This window comes from Ursus maritimus, unplaced genomic scaffold (genome assembly GCF_017311325.1).
Source record: "Ursus maritimus isolate PB19 unplaced genomic scaffold, ASM1731132v1 scaffold_13, whole genome shotgun sequence".
Classification (NCBI taxonomy): domain Eukaryota; kingdom Metazoa; phylum Chordata; class Mammalia; order Carnivora; family Ursidae; genus Ursus; species Ursus maritimus.
This window is the reverse complement of record NW_024423675.1, coordinates 17,561,767-17,567,263: the sequence shown is the minus strand read 5'-3', so window position 1 is coordinate 17,567,263 and position 5,497 is coordinate 17,561,767.

Sequence of the window (5,497 nt, the reverse complement as noted above, 5' to 3'; positions counted from 1 at the left end):
GCTTTCCCCCAGATCGCGAGCTGCCCAGAGCTTCCTCTCTTCGCATGTGAATTTCAACATTTACTTGGAATCTTCTTACTTCCCTTTGAAAGCACTTAACCTCAACGTTTACTCGGGCTGTATTGTATTCTAAATACTCAGCCCGCCCTCCTTCCTGCTGAGGCTTTCTAAGGGGGCGCACATTCCTTTAATTAAGGGAAACCTAAAAATTGCCTAAAAATCTTGTAGTTCCAACGCTCAAATCCACAGTTTAAAGAATATACAAAAGGTACCTGAAAAGAGCGTGCGAGATTATTTTTGCATTTAATGTAATAAAATATAGCTGTCTAATCCTCCATCTATAGCCCATGAAATGCACATCCCCCCACCCCCAAAACTTGTCAGCTTCCCTGTCTCCTGCTAACCGAAATACATTCAAATCTGGTAGAACTGACTTCCCTCTTTCAGCCATTTAATAAATAGGGAAATAGGAAAGAGTTATAATCCTACAGATTAAAAGTCTTTGCCTTTGCTCCCCTCCCCAAACCCACAACCAGACTTCCAAGGAGGAGCGTGTAAGCAAAGTGTAGAACATTAATCGTTTCACAGTTAAAGAGAATGTTGAACTGATCACTGCAAGTGGAGGGCAGACGGAGGCAGTAATTAGTGGGGCTCGTTCTACGCCCTGTCCGGCTTTTCCTCCAGCCCCAGTCAGTCCTCTGTTGAAGGAAGGACATCCTGTGATGATGGCATACAATGTCCTGTTTGTTTATTATTAAGAGCGTGGACCTTCTCATTACAAAACAAACCAGATGCTTTACTTCCTTCAATGGTCTTGTGCCTTCAGCAAGGAATCCTCTAATTCAGAGAAACAATGATGCAAAGGGTCCATTTATAGCAGGCACCCCATTACAATTGCTGTTTAGATCACTGAAACACAAAGTCTCCCACTTTTCCTGCTTGCCTCATATAGGTGGTTGTTTTTGAAATCGTCTCTCCTTCAACCTTAGGCTGCAATGTCTTTTCTAACATTTTAAATACACGTGTGCATACACACCCACGTCCCAACGCACACACACACCCACATACACACACCCAGTCCCGACCTAATGATACCAACTTAGTCATACAATGAAGTGGACATTTGAGTATTTGTTTACAGGAAGAAACAAAGCAAAGCAAAACAAAAGCCCAACTCGATCATAGAAATATGTCTGTTTATCTTTAACATTTCTTTTCTCTCTTTTAGGAAACTTTTCTAGAATTTTTTTCTCTCTTTTAGGAAACTTTTTTAGAATTCTGGGGGTGGGGGGTGGGAGGCAAAGATTATTTGCCAGGAAATGGTTTTTGCGTCTAAAGTCCTTCCACAATCTCTGTAGTACAGAACAATTACATTCCCACTAGGGGACATAAGTAACACACGCTCCCCGCTTGGCTGCCTGGCCGCTGTTATTCCATGTTATGCCAGAGGGGACGCTAGTAGCAAGAGGAAACAGGACTTTTAATCGGCAGATGTGCTAAGGGTACAAAACTGAATGAACAATTCCGCAGAGTTCTCAGAAAGCTCCAAGATGATAATTAAACAAGAGAAATCCAGCCTTCTCGAGAGGGTTTATTAACTGATGCTGAGTCAGCGCCACAATGGACAGAAAAACAATGTAGTCATACTGAAGGCTGGCCTGCTGTTCCAGCAGTCTCGCCTGCAGATGTTAAAGAGTAGTCCACTTCCCTTTTAGAATCAAACTCTGTTCTTGGGCCACATACACCATGCAAGTGCTGGTGAGTCAACCATGGTGGAGTAAGGGGATAGCAAAAAGTTGGGATATTTGAGGTGGGAAGAGGCTATTTTAAGCCAAATATTTACTTTAATGGCTGAAAGATGCCAGTGAATCAACTCGCTGTTAATTAATATCAGCCCGCACTCACCTTCAGAGGTGGTGAAATGGGCTTGAGTCTAGGGGAGGACGCAAACTTCAAATACCAGTGTGGGGCTTAGCCAGGCAACCCTAAAATTAGTTCCAGGTGTTCCAGTTGAGCTGGAGAAGGCCTCAAGTGGAACTTGAAGGAAAGTCAGTTCTGAAACACAGTGTTAGACTAGAAAATCCTTCAAATGTTTGTGTTTTGTCTAAAATAGTACCCCAACACCCCACCCCCCCAATCAGACCATTTTTATTGCAATGATAGCAGTCAAGGATAGGCAGTAAAATAAATGAAACTCAAAGATGCAAAAAAGAAAGAAGGAATAAAGGAAGCATGCATGCCCCATGAGAACAAGCGTGCTCGTATAGTCATATTAGGTATGGTCCGGCACAAAAATGTTAAGTGGGGAGAAGAGGGGGGTGACCCCTGAGCTTCATCCACCCCTTCTAGAAGTCTAAGTACCCCATTTGGAATACTGACTAAAGCAGGGAGATGTTGGTATTGGTACAGCTGTGCAGACAGAGCTATCTGAGGCTGCCATGGTCTGGGATCTTAAGTCTGAAAATATTTGTTTCTAAATAATAACTTGATACATTTTTAGTCACTATATTATTTCCCTCCCTGTTAGAACACCAAAACAAAACAACCTCAGTTACTTTTGTTAATCAGCATTTGTTGTCAGTCAGCATTCTGTCATTAAGAGTGTTCACACAGGCACCTGGGTGGCTCAGTCCGTTAAGTGTCTGCCTTCAGCTCAGGTCATGATCCCAGGGGCCTGGGATCAAGTGCTGCACTGGGCTCCGTGCTCAGCGGGGAGCCTGCCTCTCCCTCTCCCTCTGCCCCTCCCCACTACTTGTTCTCTCTCTCTAAAATAAATAAATAAAATCTTCAAAAAAAAAAAAAAGAGTGTTCATAATGGCAGCCAATCATAAATGATCCAGACAGCTCTGCTCTCAGGAACCCCCATCTATTCCCTTTCATGGTCTCACAGAAAGGGCTCAACAAGCCCCTGTTATTCAGTCTGAGCTACTGAGCCTGGCCTAGTCCTGGGTGGGGGGGCGGGGGTTAGGAATTACAATGTAGGTGGTCAGATGACTGTATGGGGAAGAAGATACGGTAGAATGAAGGGAAACTGAGTACCAAATCTGGAGAGCTGACTCCACTTGGGGGGAGAAAAAAGATTTCTTCCTAAAGAAAGTAAAAAATGAGATGAAATGTGCCCAAGATGAAACGTGTTTTCGTTTTCTAATTCAACTCCTGCTATACCCAGACAAGGTCAATGACAGACTAACCACATCAAGAGAACACCCCCCACCCTCCTCTCCCCACTCCCTACCCACCCACCCTCACCCCCCACACCCATTTCCCACTTCCTGTAAGTTAGGCATCTTCATGCTGGTAAACATTTGGGGACCAACTGCAAGCCTGAGCTCTAAAAGAGGGGCGCCACGGCTTTGAAGCCCTCCCACATGTCTCAAAGCCACGCTGAGAACTAGAGGGACACTTGGTTCTTAAACTTTAACAGTCTTTTCAACTCAATACACTGGGCTCAGCCTTCTGGCTGCCTTCCTTTTGTAAAGCCGGACAAGAAGAGCAAGTACGTGTGTGAGTGAGAGAGAATGTATGTATGACACATGCTATGTTACAATGCAGCGTGTGTGTCATTGGTATGATATGGGTATGATATGTTTCAGTGATGTGTTGCATCAATTTAAAAATAGCACAAGCCTTCCTTCTTATGACAGGATCACCGCCCCAGCTCTTCGGGCAAACAGACTCAGGGCCTAAACCCTGGGCCGGTGATCCTGGGAGGCTCGGATGTTTTGAAATGAGGTCAGTGTTTTGACTTCCTAAATCAGGGAAACAAAAATTAAGTAAATTGAAGAACTAAAGTCGAGCTCCCGGCCCTCACTAGAAATAAAAATCTAGTAAGTGCCATCTAGAGGGCATTATAAAATCCACACAGTGTCTGAGGTCTCAGTATTTACAAAACCCCCACCTGTGTATCGTCACACCTCCGTGTCTCTTTAGCATGCCTTTCAGACAGACGGTTGTGTTCTTATCACATCATTCATATATTTTTAAATTATTCATTGAGTTCGACATCCACCAACTTAATAAATAAGCAGCTGTGATCTCTTCCACATGATGTGTGGAAACCACTGTAGATTTCTAGTATTTGTTTTTATTCCTAATTGTGTTTTTATTTTAGGGAATATTCAGACAAGAATGGGATTTAAATTTCTGAAAAGGCTGCAAGGAAGGTCACTGAAAAATGAAGATACCCTCTGAACCCAAAAAACATTTCAAAATCTTATATTTGGTGGGGAAAGGGAATAAAATGAAACTAACGGAAGGCAAAATATGAAGTCTAAATAAGGGAGGGTGTACCACCCGCCGCTCAGCTCTCTCTGACCTCTTCTCTTTGTTTAGGGAAAAGGAAGAGTAGCTTCCACACAAGAGAAGGAAGACCACAGGCAAATGTTTGCTTCTCTCACCTTACAGTGGGTGGAGAGTGACACTGAAAGGGGAGGGCCCACGGTGGAAATAAAAAGAAAAGTTGTAGATAGGGACGGTTCCCTAGAGGAAGAGGAAGGCGGAGGGAGTGAGGTGAAGGAACCGCAGCTGTGAGGCTGGGAGCACCAGCGAGGCCACGCCAGTCCCCAGAGAAGAGGAAAAGTGCCCCGTAGTTAGGCCTACGAGTGTGCCTCCCTGAAGCCACGCTACGTTAAGGGTCAAGGAAGAATGACTTCTTATTAAAAATGGGACTTACAATTTCTTCTCACCCTTTTAAGGAAACAGTCAGGACTGGAGAGGCTTGATTTTTATGTTCCAGGATGAGTTGTGGGAGAAGAGAGAGAATTATAAAGGTTAATAGTGGAATCATTTGAACTCCCAACCAAAGAGAGAAAAAAGGGGAAAAAAGGTAGGACCCTGGTACTTTGTTTATAGAAAGATGCCCACCCCACCCCCCACTCCAGTTCTGCTCCAAAGGGAATTTAGTATGTGGCCTGAGTTGAGGACCACAGATCCAGCCAACACCTCATTTCGAGGGCCAGAGGTCAGGAAGCAGAAAGGTCACCTCTCCTAGCCCTCCTTTTGGTACTTGGATCTTGTGGCCAACTGTGAGCCTGGCAGATGCCAGCCCACAGACACGCGCTGCTCAGACAGAGGGCAAAACCAGACCTGGCTCTCTAGATTTCCAGCCAGGAGGCCAGAGCTCTATAGCGACTCCTCAAATATTAGTGAGCACCTCCTGGGTGCAAGGTACAGTTGGCCGAGAAAGTGGGGGGCCGAGGGTGGTGGGAGGAAGGGACGCACCTATTGTAGAACCTTTTCAATGTTTAACTGGCGATGACATTAATACAATTAGACCAACCTCATTCAGTGCGTGGGTTTGGAGGATGGTTGGCTTGATCCCATAAATGCCTTTTTCTCCATCTTTAATAGGCACTTTACCTTTTGAAAAACTCTCTAATGTTGACTCAGAATAAGCCAGGAAACCTCTGGTAACCAGAAGATAGTAAGGAGATTCTAAAGCTACCAACCCTGGGTTATCTCGTCTCCATCTACGGCCTATTGTTTCCTGCGAGCACAC